At 39.5% G+C, this 18,345-nt stretch overlaps 1 protein-coding gene across 1 annotated transcript in view; it reads right to left on the reverse strand.

The window, feature by feature from the left end:
* The window catches only part of LOC134811364 (uncharacterized), a 28,580-nt gene that overhangs the window by 5,784 nt on the left and 4,451 nt on the right, over window positions 1-18,345 (reverse strand). The window lies entirely within an intron of this gene.

Below are 18,345 nucleotides of genomic sequence, written 5' to 3' on the forward strand. Positions count from 1 at the left end.
GAGACGGAGACGGAGACGGAGACGGAGACGGAGACGGAGACGGAGACGGAGACGGAGACGGAGACGGAGACGGAGACGGAGACGGAGACGGAGTATCATATCAAATTGTTGTTATTCTCTAGCCGACGGCTTGCTAGTTAAATAAATCGTACGCGTAATCAGTTTTAATCCCGGCCTCACGGAAAATCCCGAAACACGCGGTATCATAAACGTATTCGTAAACGGATGAAAGGCGACCATGTTACTAGTTCTATATAGATTCTAGCTATAAGTATTAGTAGAAGGTTACTGAGAGATGTGCACTTTGTGTTCATGTGTCGGCAAGAGAATAACCTCATTTGATCTCCTTTTCCTTCTCCTTGTCTCCTTGTTTCATTGTCTCCTTGTCTCCTTGTGTCCTTGTCTCCTTGTGTCCTTGTCTCCTTGTGTGATCCTTGTGTCCTTGTGTCCTTGTGTCCTTGTCTCTTTGTCTCCTTGTCTCCTTGTGTCCTTGTCTCCTTGTCTCCTTGTGTCATTGTCTCCTTGTGTCCTTGTCTCCTTGTATCCGTGTCTCCTTGTCTCATTGTATCCTTGTGTCCTTGTGTCCTTGTGTCCTTGTGTCCTTGTGTCCTTGTGTCCTTGTCTCCTTGTGTACTTGCCCTGGCCTTGTCTATTTGTCCTTTTCTCCTTGTCCTTGTCACCTAGCTTGTCTCCTTGTCATTGTCCTTGTTTCATTGTCTTTGTCTCCTTGTCCTTGTCTCATTGTCTCATTGTCTCATTGTCTCCTTGTCTCCTTGTATCCTTATCTCCTTGTCTCCTTGTCCTTGTCTCCTTGTCCTTGTCTCCTTTTCCTTGTCTCCTTGTCCTTGTCTCCTTGTCCTTGTCCTTGTCCTTGTCTCCTTGTCCTTGTCTCCTTGTCCTTGTCTCCTTTTCCTTGTCTCCTTGTCCTTGTCTCCTTGTCCTTGTCTCCTTGTCCTTGTCTCCTTGTCCTTGGCCTTGTCTCCTTGTCCTTGTCCTTGTCTCCTTGTCTTTGTTCTTGTCCTTCTCCTTGTCTTTCTCCTTGTCTTTCTCCTTGTCCTTGTCCTTGTCCTTCTCTTTCTCTTTCTCCTTCTCCTTCTCCTTCTCCTTCTCCTTCTCCTTCTCCTTCTCCTTCTCCTTCTCCTTCTCCTTCTCCTTCTCCTTCTCCTTCTCCTTCTCCTTCTCCTTCTCCTTCTCCTTCTCCTTCTCCTTCTCCTTCTCCTTCTCCTTCTCCTTCTCCTTCTCCTTCTCCTTCTCCTTCTCCTTCTCCTTCTCCTTCTCCTTCTCCTTCTCCTTCTCCTTCTCCTTCTCCTTCTCCTTCTCCTTCTCCTTCTCCTTCTCCTTCTCCTTCTCCTTCTCCTTCTCCTTCTCCTTCTCCTTCTCCTTCTCCTTCTCCTTCTCCTTCTCCTTCTCCTTCTCCTTCTCCTTCTCCTTCTCCTTCTCCTTCTCCTTCTCCTTCTCCTTCTCCTTCTCCTTCTCCTTCTCCTTCTCCTTCTCCTTCTCCTTCTCCTTCTCCTTCTCCTTCTCCTTCTCCTTCTCCTTCTCCTTCTCCTTCTCCTTCTCCTTCTCCTTCTCCTTCTCCTTCTCCTTCTCCTTCTCCTTCTCCTTCTCCTTCTCCTTCTCCTTCTCCTTCTCCTTCTCCTTCTCCTTCTCCTTCTCCTTCTCCTTCTCCTTCTCCTTCTCCTTCTCCTTCTCCTTCTCCTTCTCCTTCTCCTTCTCCTTCTCCTTCTCCTTCTCCTTCTCCTTCTCCTTCTCCTTCTCCTTCTCCTTCTCCTTCTCCTTCTCCTTCTCCTTCTCCTTCTCCTTCTCCTTCTCCTTCTCCTTCTCCTTCTCCTTCTCCTTCTCCTTCTCCTTCTCCTTCTCCTTCTCCTTCTCCTTCTCCTTCTCCTTCTCCTTCTCCTTCTCCTTCTCCTTCTCCTTCTCCTTCTCCTTCTCCTTCTCCTTCTCCTTCTCCTTCTCCTTCTCCTTCTCCTTCTCCTTATCCTTCTCCTTTGAGGCCTAAATGAAAATTTTGATCACTTAAGTAAAGTTGAAATGTAATTATACATCGATTCTGAAAATTTCAAGCGAAAATATCAATCGGCAGTAAAGTTATGTTCTTTTTGGGAAATCGCTTTCTAAAATTCCGCTTTTAGCATGCTTTTATAGGAAGTAAGTCCAGCTACTTCTTCCTATCACAGATAATTTATCTCAGAAAAGGCAGTAAGTCCACGGAATTACTTCCTTATCTCAGAAGATTTTCAAGATTTTCTCAGAAAAGGCAGTAAGTCCGGACTTACGTCCTTCTCTCAGAAAATAATTGGCCAAAACCGAGCATAATGTTTCTCAACTGGGACTTACTTCCTTAGAAATTGCATGCAACATTGTTTCTATACATTAATATGTAGCTCATGTTGTAGAGAATTTTCTACTGAAAATTTTGATACCAATATTGTCATATTTCGAAAAATTGGACTTACTGCCTTTTCTGAGAAAACGGCAGTGTCCTTGTGTCCTTGTGTCCTTGTGTCCTTGTCTCTTTGTCTCCTTGTCTCCTTGTATCCGTGTCTCCTTGTCTCATTGTATCCTTGTGTCCTTGTGTCCTTGTGTCCTTGTGTCCGTGTCTCCTTGTCTCATTGTATCCTTGTGTCCTTGTGTCCTTGTGTCCTTGTGTCCTTGTGTCCTTGTGTCCTTGTGTCCTTGTCTCCTTGTGTACTTGCCCTGGCCTTGTCTATTTGTCTTTGTCTCCTTGTCCTTGTCTCATTGTCTCATTGTCTCATTGTCTCCTTGTCTCCTTGTATCCTTATCTCCTTGTCTCCTTGTCCTTGTCTCCTTGTCCTTGTCTCCTTGTCCTTGGCCTTGTCTCCTTGTCCTTGTCCTTGTCTCCTTGTCTTTGTTCTTGTCCTTCTCCTTGTCTTTCTCCTTGTCTTTCTCCTTGTCCTTGTCCTTGTCCTTCTCTTTCTCTTTCTCCTTCTCCTTCTCCTTCTCCTTCTCCTTCTCCTTCTCCTTCTCCTTCTCTCCTTCTCCTTCTCCTTCTCCTTCTTCTTCTCCTTCTCCTTCTCCTTCTCCTTCTCCTTCTCCTTCTCCTTCTCCTTCTCCTTCTCCTTCTCCTTCTCCTTCTCCTTCTCCTTCTCCTTCTCCTTCTCCTTCTCCTTCTCCTTCTCCTTCTCCTTCTCTCCTTCTCCTTCTCCTTCTCCTTCTCCTTCTCCTTCTCCTTCTCCTTCTCCTTCTCCTTCTCCTTCTCCTTCTCCTTCTCCTTCTCCTTCTCCTCTCCTTCTCCTTCTCCTTCTCCTTCTCCTTCTCCTTCTCCTTCTCCTTCTCCTTCTCCTTCTCCTTCTCCTTCTCCTTCTCCTTCTCCTTCTCCTTCTCCTTCTCCTTCTCCTTCTCCTTCTCCTTCTCCTTCTCCTTCTCCTTCTCCTTCTCCTTCTCCTTCTCCTTCTCCTTCTCCTTCTCCTTCTCCTTCTCCTTCTCCTTCTCCTTCTCCTTCTCCTTCTCCTTCTCCTTCTCCTTCTCCTTCTCCTTCTCCTTCTCCTTCTCCTTCTCCTTCTCCTTCTCCTTCTCCTTCTCCTTCTCCTTCTCCTTCTCCTTCTCCTTCTCCTTCTCCTTCTCCTTCTCCTTCTCCTTCTCCTTCTCCTTCTCCTTCTCCTTCTCCTTCTCCTTCTCCTTCTCCTTCTCCTTCTCCTTCTCCTTCTCCTTCTCCTTCTCCTTCTCCTTCTCCTTCTCCTTCTCCTTCTCCTTCTCCTTCTCCTTCTCCTTCTCCTTCTCCTTCTCCTTCTCCTTCTCCTTCTCCTTCTCCTTCTCCTTCTCCTTCTCCTTCTCCTTCTCCTTCTCCTTCTCCTTCTCCTTCTCCTTCTCCTTCTCCTTCTCCTTCTCCTTCTCCTTCTCCTTCTCCTTCTCCTTCTCCTTCTCCTTCTCCTTCTCCTTCTCCTTCTCCTTCTCCTTATCCTTCTCCTTTGAGGCCTAAATGAAAATTTTGATCACTTAAGTAAAGTTGAAATGTAATTATACATCGATTCTGAAAATTTCAAGCGAAAATATCAATCGGCAGTAAAGTTATGTTCTTTTTGGGAAATCGCTTTCTAAAATTCCGCTTTTAGCATGCTTTTATAGGAAGTAAGTCCAGCTACTTCTTCCTATCACAGATAATTTATCTCAGAAAAGGCAGTAAGTCCACGGAATTACTTCCTTATCTCAGAAGATTTTCAAGATTTTCTCAGAAAAGGCAGTAAGTCCGGACTTACGTCCTTCTCTCAGAAAATAATTGGCCAAAACCGAGCATAATGTTTCTCAACTGGGACTTACTTCCTTAGAAATTGCATGCAACATTGTTTCTATACATTAATATGTAGCTCATGTTGTAGAGAATTTTCTACTGAAAATTTTGATACCAATATTGTCATATTTCGAAAAATTGGACTTACTGCCTTTTCTGAGAAAACGGCAGTGTCCTTGTGTCCTTGTGTCCTTGTGTCCTTGTCTCTTTGTCTCCTTGTCTCCTTGTATCCGTGTCTCCTTGTCTCATTGTATCCTTGTGTCCTTGTGTCCTTGTGTCCTTGTGTCCGTGTCTCCTTGTCTCATTGTATCCTTGTGTCCTTGTGTCCTTGTGTCCTTGTGTCCTTGTGTCCTTGTGTCCTTGTGTCCTTGTGTCCTTGTGTCCTTGTCTCCTTGTGTACTTGCCCTGGCCTTGTCTTTGTCCTTTTCTCCTTGTCCTTGTCACCTGCTTGTCTCCTTGTCATTGTCTTCGTTTTCATTTGTCTTTGTCTCCTTGTCTTGTCTTATTGTTCTCATGTCTATTGTTCTCCTTGTCCCTTGTTCTATCTCCTTGTCTCTTGTCTTGTCTCTTGTCTTGTCTCTTTTCCTGTTCCTTGTTCCTTGTCTCTTGTCCTTTGGTCCTTGTCGTGGTCTCTTGTCCTTGTCTCCTTTTCCTTGTCTCCTTGTCCTTGTCCACTTGTCTGTTCTTGTCTTGTCTCTTGTCTTGGCCTTGTCTCCTTGTCCTTGTCCTTGTCTCCTTGTCTTTGTTTGTCTTCTCCTTGTCTTTCTCCTTGTCTTTCTCCATGTCTTTCCTTGTCCTTTCTTTCTCTTTCTCTTTCTTCTCCCTTCACCTTTTCCTTCTCCTTTCTCTTTCTTCTCCTCTTCTCTTCTCCTTCTCCTTCTCCTTCTCTTCTCCTTCTCTTCTCCTTTCTTCTCTTCTCCCTTCTTCCTTCTTCCTTCTCTTCTCCTTTCTTTCCCTTCTCCTTTCTTTCCTTCTCTTCTTCTCCTTCTCCTTCTCTTCTCCTTCTCTTCTTCTTCTCTTCTCCTTCTCTTCTCCTTTCCTTCTCCTTCTCCTTCTCTTCTCCTTCTCTTCTCCTTCACCTTCTCCTTCGCCTTCTCCTTTCCTTCTCCTTCTCCTTCTCCTTCTCCTTCTCCTTCTCCTTCTCCGTCTCTTCTCCTTCTCTTCTCCTTCTCTTCTCTTCTCCTTTCTCCTTCTCCTTCTCCTTCTCCTTTCCTTCTCCTTCTCTTCCCTAGTCGCCTTCTCTTCTTTCTCCTTCTCCATCTCCTTTCCTTCTCTTTCCTTCTCCTTTCTCTCCTTCTCATTCTCCTTCTCCTTCTCCTCTCCTTCTCCTTCTCCTTTCTCCTTTCCTTCTCCTTTCCTTCTCCTTTCCTTCTCTTTCCTTCTCTTTCTTTCCTTCCTTATCCTTCTCTTCTCTTCTCTTCCTTCTCCTTTCTTCCTTTCTCTTTCTCCTTTCCTTCTCCTTCTCCTTCTCCTTCGCTTCTCCTTCTCCTTCTCCTTCTCTTCTCTTCTCTCTTCTCCTTCTCTACTTTCCTACTCCTTCTCTTCTCCTTCTCCTTCTCCTTCTCCTTCTCCTTCTCCTTTCCTTTCTCCTTCTCCTTCTCATTTCCTATCTCCTCCTCCTTCTCCTTCTCCTTCTCCATCTCTTCTCCTTCTCCTTCTCTTATTACCAACATCTTATCATCGTTGTACCATTTTTGTGGTTTAGGCAAACTTTCAGTTCTCTTCTGGCAACAAGGATTAAGATAGATCGCTAAATATTATGTCAATGTGTACAGTGTAACCACTATTTCCATATAACATATAGTGAAAACAAAATGTAATTAACTAGATTAAGAAGCGGTTGTAATTTATCAAAACGCAAATTATTAAAATCAAAACGCAAATTATCGTCATGACGGGCAAAAGATATATCTTTTATTTCCAATTTGTGGCGAAAATATTGGCAGAATGTTGCAAAAAATCCCAGCTTTCCTAGAATTCTGTATTACTAGGCCTGTCACGTGACCAAACGGTTTTTTTGCTTATACTCTCCAGGGAAGCATTTGTACTACGTCATGGGGGGCGATTCGGAATTAGCGTCCAAAAATACATGATTCAGATCAATTTCATTACCCAAAGGCCTTTCACAAGAATTTCTAAAAATTGGGGGAGCGGTTAAGTATGGCGCGCCGAGCTATGTCATTTATATACCTTATAGTTATAATCTATTATAGTCCAGATCATTTATGGAATGAACCGCAATTTTCAGATACTCACGATACTTTTGCAGACCTTCCAAAGGTATGAATAAACGATTTTCGGTTGGAGACATTTTTTTTACCATGGGGAAAACAGGAGGGCCCGCACATATTGACCCAATAAGTAACCGACCCTTTGCTTCTGAAGGTCGTAGAGACTTCAAAATTAGGCTTAAACGAAGCCGCATAATATGATGTTTAAATAGAAGTTATTGATCATCACATGGCTAAATCCTTAAATTTTTCGAGAAATTCGCCAAAAACATTTGGGCGTGGCGCTGAGCCAATTTGTAACTTTTGATATAAATGTGATAGAGTCCTGGACAAATAGCAAAAGAACCGCGAATTGGCATATTTATATATAAAAACTTATGAGAAACATGTGCCTTAAAGTGCTTATTTTTTCAGTTATTGGCGAAAAACTGATTTTGTCGGTTCAGAAATCATGGCAAAAATATGGGTATCTGGTTATTGAGGCTATGAGGCCATTAGAGATTTTGACTAGTGCAAAATTGTGCAAGAATGGCATGTTTATATACAACTTTATTGAAGCAATTGTACCCTAAAATGCTCACTTTTCGAGTTTTGGGGAAAACCAGGAGAAATTTTTATGAAAATAGAGCAAATTGGTTATATCAGCCCATTTTTGTCCGTTTGTTAAAACTCGAAAAAGTGAGCATTTTAGGGTACATATTGCTTCATAGTGTTTATAAAACATGGCCATTTTGCACACTTGCACCCATTCAAAAATGCTAGGGCCTTATAGTCCAATTTACCAGATACCATATTTTTGCATGATTTTCTGGAACCGAAAATTCAGTTTTCGCAATAACTGAAAAAAAGTAAGCACTTTAAGGCAATGTTTTTCATAAGTTATATCATAAATATGCCAATTTGCGGTTTTCTTTTGCACTCTATCAAAGACTCTCATCACGGATCATATCAAAACGTTAGAAAAAATGGTCAGCGCCCGCCTAAATGGTTTTTGGGCGAATTTCTCGAAAAAAGTAAGGAATTTTAGGCCATGTGTTGATAATAACTTCTATGTAAACACATGATATATGCGGCTTCGTTTAAGCCTATTTTGAAGTCTCTACGCTTTCGAAGCAAAGGTCAGTTACATTATTGGATCAATATGGGCGTGGTCCCCGCCTGGTTTTCCCATGGTAAAAAAATGTCTCAACGAAAATCGTTTATTCTTACCTTTGGCAGGGTCTGTGCAAAGTTTCTTGAGTATCTGAAAAAATTTTGCAGGTTTCTTTCCCTAAATGTCCCATTTAATTAACTGGAATATTATTATATATGCGTAATTTTGTTGTTAATTGTGGTTTCTCCCTCTTCCAAATACGTAAAAAATTAAGCGGCTCTAATATGTTAGCTTATTCGAGCTGCTTGTGATAACCCCGCTTCATAATCGCTTATTACCCAAATAAATCAAAATCAAAAAAACATATTATGATCATAGTTTTAAATGCGTCTCAAAAAGCGTTTTCATCGTTTATCGTCGTTTATAAGCGGACATTGAAGGGACAATAACATTTTCGATACTTTTAATCAATTATAATCGGCTTATAATATCTCGTACCTGACATTTTTTCCTCGTTTCAAATACGTAAAAGCGCGCTTATAATCGTTTATAATCGCTTATAGACAGCAAATAAATAAGCGTTATAAACGCTTTTCAGTAGGAAAATTTCAAGAAAGCGGTTAGGAAGCGCTGCTCATAGTGAAAATATCGCTTTTTAGCAGGATTTCAAAAAAATCGTTATTGTCGCGTATATCGTTTTATAATCGACTTTAAACGCCTTATTACTTAAAATAAAAAAAGCGTTTTTTTTAACGTTTGTTAGGCGCTTTTTTAATTTTGATTTCCTATGAATAAATCGGCGTATAGTCGATTAAAGCGTTTTTAAAACGGTCCAAAAACGGTTTTATAAAGCGTTTTTTTGAAAAGCGCTTACGGAGCGTTAATAATCGACAAACCCTAAAATTAAAAGCGTTTTTTTTCACTAATAATTTTAATAGCGATTTATTATCGCTTTAAAGCGCTATAATTCGCTTTTGCAAAAATATTTTATGGAAAAGCGATAATAATCGTTTTTACCGTTTATTACGGGACGTTTTTAATCGCTTTATTAATCGCCAAAATACCGGTGGGTTTTATCAATCAGCGCTTTTTGAGCGTTAATAAAAGAGTACGGTTTTTACCGCTGATCACAAAAAATTGTTATGGAAACTTGCCATTAGAAGAAGTAATTTTAGATAAATGTGGCTATAGCCAAACTGTAACGACAGCTTCAATATACAATCAACATACATTTGTTATCCTTGTTCAATATTCATGCATCAATAGAGAGGTACAAGTTTTAGGTAATTTGGTCGCCTTATAGAGCGTAATTCTAAAAAACTTAATTGCTGAGTTCGATTTGGATTATATGATTTATATGCCCCAGCTGCTTAAAGAACACTGGGGAGAAGATCCCTTTATATTACTCTTCATGTCGTATGTCATGCTTACTTCCCTAAAGCAAGTAGATGATTTCGGGTTGATTAGCTGTGTTGAGGGGTTTTTAGAGCGATCACAGGGAAAAGTGATGAACTGCCTTCAGAGCAGGTGGTATCTTATCAAAAGTGTCTCTGGTTGCAGTAAAGTACAAGGCGACACAGAATATGGTATTGAAGAAACAAAAGAGGGTGGAGATAATGAGGATAGTGGAAGTGGCTTTTTGGTTGGTGTTGGTTCGGGGACCCTGATTATCATCTAAACCGGGGCTATTCCGAGTTGTTTTCGTTTACTTAAAAGTTTCCTGGCCGATAAAATTGAAGAAGCAAGATTGACAAAGATCATAATTAATATTAAAGCTATCCTTAGACCGTTGTCAAATAAATAGTAGATTTCGAATGCCGAAGTGTTAATGTAGTAAACATAAAACCTAAGGATGGACCTCAAAATCTCTTGGACAAGGAAAATCAATGCTGCTTTCCCAACTGCCTTCTTGTTGACTTGATAGAACGGGTAGCAGAGGAGAGGGTTCTTGTTACGCTAAGAAGACATGTGGCAAAAGCAGTACTTTCAAGTGAAACCTCCATCACGACAAGTGCTACCCTGAAACCGGGACTGTTGTCGCCACACATGGAATTAGATTTTCCACAAAAATAAAAGGTGAAGATAGCGACATTAAACAGCGAAACGAGAAGGTCAAACATATTCAGCATCATGAAAATCCTATTACTCAAGGTTCTTTCAACTTTTCTTACAAAGTAGGACAGGGATATAAGCATTGGTAGCTGATCCAGTTACTGCTACAACTCCAATCAAAATTGGGAACAGCTTCTCTAGCATTGAAATAGCTAGGGTATATGCCGTCAATTATGGAATTGATGCTGCAATTGCGAGAAGTTTATTTTTTAAAGCTAACAGGGATGGTTGCAGGCACTATTTTGATTATAATTGCAAATGTTCTTGACTAAAATATATACATAAAGCATACTGAATACTCCAAAGTGAATACTAATACATGCAGTATCATTACGGCAGCAACCAGCATGGTATTACAGAGGAAATATAATGAAAGGAAAATGTAAACAATGAGGCAGATAAAAGGAACATACTGAAAGAGTGTTTACTAATCACTAGTACTATATAACTCCTTAACATCATTGCTCGACCGGTGTCTTTTTATATAATTGGGACACAGTATGCTCCAAAATGATAATTAAAAACTAACTAATTTTAGAGTCAGGCAGCTGTATAGAAAATTGATTCTGGTCCCGATCATTGCTCATCTCATTAGCAGAACCGGTGTTAAAATTCAGGTAGTTCTAAATATACCAGGGTGGGCCAAAAAGTAGTCAGTACACACAACTTTGGTCTTATTATTATCATACCTCGCGTGTTTATATTTGAGAGTTGTTGCTTTGCAGATGCATAATGTACCTACTTGTTCGAGGATTACGTCACCAAAATTTGAAAATTGGAATATTTTAGACCACGCCCATTCAATATTAAACACCTATATTGTTATTTCTGAACATGTTGGACGCCTAATCTGATTCGAAAAAAAATGATGTGAAACGGATTAGAAATGACGAAGTTATCAAGCATTTTGTGTATCTCGTTAGCAAAATTGATTCGGTGATTATGTGACACCGTGAGACGAAACCTTAATTGGGCAGCCTTAACGATTCCCATAATGTTTAACGGGGTACTGGGTAGTTAACGGGGTCACCTTATCACGTGATTAGGTAAGTCACTCACCTGATCACATGTAACGAATAAACTCGTTATGCTTCGTATCTCGGTGATCTGAGAAGCTATAACTCTAATTTTTTCAGGACAAACGTAATACGAATGGCCAAACACAATTCAATAAAATTTAGCTGGATCCAACTATCCAAATTATCGAATAAATGCGAAAATGAACTTTCATTTGAAAAAAAAATGAACACGAATATTTTTCGAGTTGAAAAATTCCTCGAAAAAGTGGTGATACTAAGTCATACCAGAAAGAATTATTTTAATTGGGCACTCAGTGACTGAGCTATCAAGGCCAACGTATGAGAACTGACTTTTGGCCCACCCTGTAGTGTATTCTCATTCCCATCAAAATCAAGTGCCTGGTTAACATAGCAAAAGCTAAACTATAACAAAAGCTACAGTAAAACCCGGATTCACCGCGGAGTTTTACTGTACATAGAAATCAGTAATTATATGTAAAACATTACGGCAAGTTTCCATATACGATATTTTATTATCGGAGCTGATAATCCCTTATTGGGCGCTTTTTCGGCGCTTTTTTAAAAAAACCCGTTTATAATCGATTTTTTTAAACCGTTTATAATCGTAAAAAAATCGATTATAAACGGTTTTTTTTTAAAGCGCCGAAAAAGCGCCAAATAAGCGATTATCAGCGCCGATAATAAAATATCGTTTATGGAAACTTGCCAACATTACTTTACTAATAAATGTATTAGTTCTCAATAAGTTTAAAATTTTGCATCGATCATTCTATCATCATCTCATTTAGGCGCACAATTTTATTCGTAATAATTCGTTGATTAGTTCTATTTGCATCATATGCCCCAGATGCTTAAAGAACACTGGGGAGAAGATCCTTTATATACTCTCTCATGTCTTTCTTCCTAACGAAGTAGATGATCGGGTTGATGGCTGAGTTGAGGGGTAGAGCGATCCACATGGAAAATTGATATAATGGACGCACTGCGGACATTTTATCAATATCACGACGATGATACACATATAAGAACAAGGCGGTACAGAAGATGGAATTCAGGACACAAAAGAGAATGGTGACAATGATAATTGTGATGACAGCTTTTTGGTTACTGTTTGTTCGGGGATTCTGGTTGTCTTCGTTATCTTGAGCTACTCCAAGCTGCTTTTGGTTATTCAAAAGCTTCCCGGCAGATAAAATTGAAGAAACAAGGTTGACAAGGATCACAATTGATAGTAAAACTATCAACAAAATATTGCAGAAGTAAAGCACCGAAGACGAAGTATTAATGTACTGAGCGTAAAGTTTTAAAAATAACTTCAAAATCTCTTGGATAAGGAAAACCAATACTGCGATTTGAACTTTCTTTTTGTTGATTTGATAGAAAGGGTAGAAGATCGAAATGGTTCTTGTTACGATAAGAAGACAAGTGGCAAAAGCAGTACTGTCCATTGACACGACCAACAAGGAAAGTGCAATATTGAAGTAAGGAGTGTGATCTCTGCCACAGATGGGATTAGATTCTTTACAGGACAAAAAGGAGACGACAATAACATCAAAAAGTGAAACTAGAAGGTCAAAGACAGTCAGCACGATAAAAATTTGGTTACACAAGGTTCTTTCAACTTTTCTGAGGTAGTAGGACAAGGATAGAGCATTGGTAACTGATCCAGTAAGTGCTATAACTCCACTGCAAATTAATATCATTATCATAACTTGGGCAGATATGCTATTATCTATGGAACATGGTGCTGCAATTAAAAGAAGTTAACATACAAATATTACTGGGATCATCGAAAGCAACATTTTAATTATGTTTGAAATGATTTGATGAAATTTGGTATGAACAGTAATTTAAGCCAAGCAGGTGCAGGGATTACTTTTTTATAGAATTCACATTCCCTCTGCAAAAGTGGATCTTGACTCTTGAGGCCTGTGTTGTAGTGGGGTAACGTTATCATTTAACGCCCCCCCCCCCCCTCCAGTGGATTTGTTTGTACCTCAAATACTTCGACCGAACGTTACTTTGGCCGGGATATGGGGAAATGGTATAATAACTAACAACTGATTAACAATATTTCTAGAAGCAGTCACCTGTTCAACTGTATTATAGTGTATAATATGAAATTCTTGATGCTAGGAATTAATGCTCATTAAGTAATTAGAACATGACACATGCGTTAAAATTCAAGTAGTTTTTAAGTTCTATATATTCTCATCAGAGGCAACATACAGATGCGACGGGTGTAGAATCTCACTTAAACTGTTTCCCGCACATATTTGCACTTTAATCCGTTTGCTGCACTTTTCCAAGTGTAAGGTATAAAAACCAACAATCAAAAAATTGGGCCATGTTTAGTCACAACTGGACCAATGGCATAAATGTGAATTTTTAGCCATCTATGCCATCTAAAATCCAAAATTTGTATTTACTACTTACCTATAATGTACCTTGTATATGTTTTGGTGCCATTTATTTGAAACATTACAAAGCTTTAAAAATATATTGTTCACTATAACTAAGCATAATTCATATTTGCCAAGTCATTCCAAACGCACAATTGGGTGTCCTGCACGTGTAATTGACATACTTCTAATAATCCGATTGCTTTGAAAGTCAGCATGTAAAGTGTTCTCGATCGTTTGTTCATGGCCGGTTACCTAGTTCTTAACAACGTGCATCTAGTGCCGAGTAGGATAGGAAGGGTAAGTATGCAAATGACAAAGGCTAAATAAACAATTAACTTTCTGCTGTAATGATATAACGAGTAAAAAGTTGCTAAAGCCAATGTCCTAAGTCCTTGTGGCACTTTGACTTAGCATAACTGTGATAAAACATGGCAATAGAGCCAAAAAAGCAAAGGTGAAGCGATATGAATCTGCCAGTTTTGCCGGTTTGGGTGAAAGTGGTGTAATTCTCCGTGGCAGAATTGTTTTCAATTTTACAACTCAATTGTAGACGCCAAAATAAATCGAAGCAGAGCATAAACAGCAAAATAATTGCGTTATTCCGAGGGTGCGGGAAACAATGAAAATATTATTTAAACACCCACTTTAGTCGTCCAAATGAGCACTTGGCTTGAATCTAATTGTTTATTTTTCATCCTTAGTAAATACTAGCGGGTATAATCGATCACACGTTTAGTCGTTTATTAATTAGTTGGCATGACTCTGCAATATATATCAGACATGACTTACAGTTGAACGTACCTAGTAGCGGTAATTATTCGTGTTCGATCTGGCTCTCTCTATAATTACGAATATATATATAAATAAGAGAATATATATATAAGAGTAAAACAGTTATTAAAAAATCACCAACAATTTTTACAGTTTTTTTGGAAATTTTTGGGCGGCCATGAGCGTGAATAATTATATCCGTGAAACATTCGGTTCGTGAAAAAGTTGTCCGTGATAATGATGACCGATAAGGTAGGTAATATAGGGCACGAGGGCGAATGACACAAATGCGGTACTCTACTAACCCCATGTAATCATTTTTAAGTAGCTTTGCAACATAAAAAGATATTCCAACACAGAAAGCTGCACTCGAGTCGCACTATTCGCCAAATTTACCAGACATTAAGCAATTTTTGGCAAGTGCTGGATCACATTTTTCGCTTTTATATGTTGCCACCATAGTTGTTACGGACGTCCTGGACGAACTTTAAAAAGGTGCCGAACTGGACGAATTTTTTAACGAAATAGACGAACTTTAACCGAACTTTATTTGCCTGCGAAACAAATTGGAGCCAGTTTGAATATGTGTACTCGAAAGGGAGAAATAAACTAAAAACAGAAAAGACCAGAAAGCTGGTTTACGTTCACTCCAACTTAAAGCTTCTGAACGACATAGCTAGCGAATCAGCAATCTGGACAGAGAGCACTAGTGCTGGCACTAAGATCACTAAGATCACATATGCTATAGATTATTTAGATAACAATGATAAGTTGCGAGCTGTTGCTATAATTGATGCTCAGAGGCACATATTAGGTGCGGTAAAAAAATCGAAATTATGCGGTACCACACCCGACTATAAAGGTTAAATGTGCGGTAAGGTGCGGTAAATTTTTACCAATTATGCGGCAAATGTGCGGCGAAATTTGTGCGGGAATTGTGCGGTTTTCTTTTGCATTTTCTCAAGGACTTTGGAAATTCTAAACGTATAACCGCCGCTCTTATCAAAAATAGGTCTGTTTATGTGTTACTGAAGGTGTAGTTCTTTACTAAGACCATGATTGAACCTAATATTGAGATTCAGTTATCTGAGAACAGTGACTTGATCTGGTAGAGATCAGGAGACAGTTATTTGAAGTCGCCTCTTGATAGAGTCGATCAGATCCCATGCAGGTATCTTCTGTTTCTTGTGTGGTGAGCTTGATGATGGGTCACTGGAGAGGCCGACGACCAGGCCCCCTTATTATTAGGGGTCCAACGTAGATCAGATCATATCACCAATTAGTGACGTATAATTAGTGATGTGATCCATCAGTAGAATTTAACTGACCTAGAAATGGGCTAGATACAGGGTAGAGTTCACATGTCAACTCTGTACATCATGGCATTGCATTAAGAAGTAAACATGATCTTTAAGATCTGACCGCTTGACTGGTATATCACATATGTGGTCGCATTACAAGGGGGAAGCTTCGATTCCAAAATCGTATATCGAGAGGTAGGTACTACTAAAAGGTACGGGCTTCAGTAAAGTAAATCGTTGACACACCCTTTTGATCGCAACGTGTAGCAAGTAAACCGGAAAAAATATGTTAGGCTCATAATGATCATAATGATCATTATGCAAACATTCACATGACGATGACTCACCCACTTAAGGAATTGTGCGAGAAGATGAACAATCAACAAAGGCAAAGATGAGGAAATAAAATAATGTGTAATGCGTGTTAGGCATAAGGTAAGTTAGGCATAAGGTTAGTTAGGAGTTAATTTGTTAAGTGAAATTGAATCATGAGATTTGGAACAATGAGAACATTGATCAATTGTTAAGACAATATATACAGACAACATCTCATGAGGGTAAAGGAAATATTTCTATGAACGTAGTGATCAGGAGTGTCAGCTTTATACTCGGACGACGAGCCCTCGGTCCCCACAAAAGATAATCTTTATAATTATAGTTAAGACTAGTAGTACAATCTGTGTAAAAGAACTAATGGTCAGTCTATAAAACACATGAAAAGCAGTGTGCTCCATACCCCTTAGTCTCTAGCTTTGTTATCAAAACACGTGATTCGATCATGTGATGTTATCTCATTGTAAACAGGGTTTATTTGTTTTATTACGTGTAGTATGGTAAAGTATTAACACAATTTAACTAATAATATTATGTGAACAGAGTCGACATGTGAACTCTACTCTGTATCTAGCCCATTTCTAGGTCAATTAAATTCTACTGATGGATCACATCACTAAACATACGTCACTAATTGGTGTCATGATCTGATCTCCCGAATAATGAGGGGGGCCTGGCCGTCGTGCAGCCGGTCACTGTGTGTAGCTGTTCGTTTCTTTAGGAAACGGTCCATGACGTTGTGATGTGATATAGAGTAAGCAGATGATGTGGTGAAGTTACGAATGATAACTGATACACTATAATCGAAGTACGGTAACGACGAGGGTTCCATAACGGCCTGGGTCACGGTCCCGAAAGGGCCTGGGTCACGGTCCCGAAAGGGCCTGGGTCACGGTCCCGAAAGGGCCTGGGTAACGGTCCCGAAAGGGCCTGGGTCACGGTCCCGAAAAGGCCTGGGTCACGTGGTAACCGGGTCACGTGGCCTAGGCATGAGTTCCAAAAGGGCCTGGGTCACGGTCCCGAAAGGGCCTGGGTCAGGGTCCCGAAAGGGCCTGGGTCAGGGTCCCGAAAGGGCCTGGGTCAGGGTCCTGAAAGGGCCTGAGTCACGGTCCTAAAAGAGCCCGACTTTTAAAATATTTTGGTTTTTACACTTGAAAATCTTAACGCGAAAATTTCAAAATTATGCGAAATTACGCGGAAAATGCTAGATTATGCGGAAATATGCAGAAAATTACAAAATGTTCAGAAATGTGCGGAAAACAATAAATTATGCGGAAATGTGCGGAAAACGGTAAATTGTGCGATCCCGCACCCATCGCACCTAATATGTGCCTCTGTAATGATGCTTAATTGTAATCTGTGAACCAGCTCTGTTTATATTGAAGTACTAGTCATGATCTGTTGTTGATCTAGTTTTTTTTTCAATACAAGTATGTATAACTATCTAACTGTATCATTTGTTTACAAGTGTAATAGTGATCGCACCTAAGCCATTCATTATAAAATCAAAACATATGCCAAGAAAATTTACGCAACGAATTTTCACGAATTTTCACGAATTTTTAAAAGGTGCCGAACTGGACGAACTTTTCGCATTTCTTCGACGAACTTAACAACTATGGTTGCCACTGATTCTCATTTGCTACTGAATCTAATGGCTGGTGCATTAGAGATCACGATTATGATTACCTTAAGGCCAGTCAATTTGGTTCACAATAAATGTGGTTCACAAACATTTTGGTTACCATAATTTTAGTCACATTTTTCAACTTTTCGAGACCATTTTCTATTTCATTTATTTGATTTTTCCATTATTTAACTAGTTTTTTCCCGATTCTAGAATCACATAATTACTGAGTTAAACTAGATCCAGATTCCAGATACTATCTGATGGTAAAAGGAAGTAAGAGAATGTGAAGCATAAAAGCAATGGATTACACGTGTAATAGTCAAAGTAGTTCAGCAGTAGGAACGGTGATGTAATTATAGTATCATGTCATATATCATTATACATTATACATACTCTCTGCTTTTAAATTAGTCGCCGAAATAGTTAGTCTCAATAAATTTTGTTTACAACAATTTTAGTCAAAATTTTGATTAAATTTATGGTAGACTAAATTTTTCGATCTTAAGGTATATCCAAGAACAGAAAGAAAAATAAATACGTATTGTATTGTACGGGTAATAATGCTAGTGCAAGGTTCCAGACACATGCTGGAGTAAATATCACACTCAGTTTCTCCTGAGAACGAGAATACAAATTTTAAATTTTGAAAAAGAATCTATGGTTAATAATTTTATCCTTAGTAGACGGGTATAATCGCGGGTATAATCGCTCACACGTTTAGGTACTAATGTGGCTCATGACTCACCAGACTTAAGACAATTTACTGTTGATCTTAAGTTTTAACTTACCAGTATCTAAGATATAATCATTTGTGTTCAATCTGGCTCTCTCTATAATTACGGATATAGGGAGTACGAGGGCGAATGACACAAGGGCGGTACTCCACTAACCATGTAATCATTTTTGAGCAGCTTTGTGACATTAAAATATAGTCCAAGACAGGAAGCTTATGATCGCTGCTCTCGAGCCCCACACCTGCCGCACATTGAGCAATTTTAAGCAAGTGATGGATCTAATCACACTTTTCGCACGATTTGGTCGCACTCATATGTTTCCTCTGGTAACTGGTTCTCGTTTCCAATTGAATCGAATGGAAGGTGCATTAAGAGATCACGATTATGGTGATATCCAAGAACAGAAGGAAAAATAAATTCGTATTGTATTGTATTGTACGGGTAAT

This window comes from Bolinopsis microptera, chromosome 2 (genome assembly GCF_026151205.1).
Source record: "Bolinopsis microptera isolate Bmic1 chromosome 2, MBARI_Bmic_1.0, whole genome shotgun sequence".
NCBI classification, from domain to species: domain Eukaryota; kingdom Metazoa; phylum Ctenophora; class Tentaculata; order Lobata; family Bolinopsidae; genus Bolinopsis; species Bolinopsis microptera.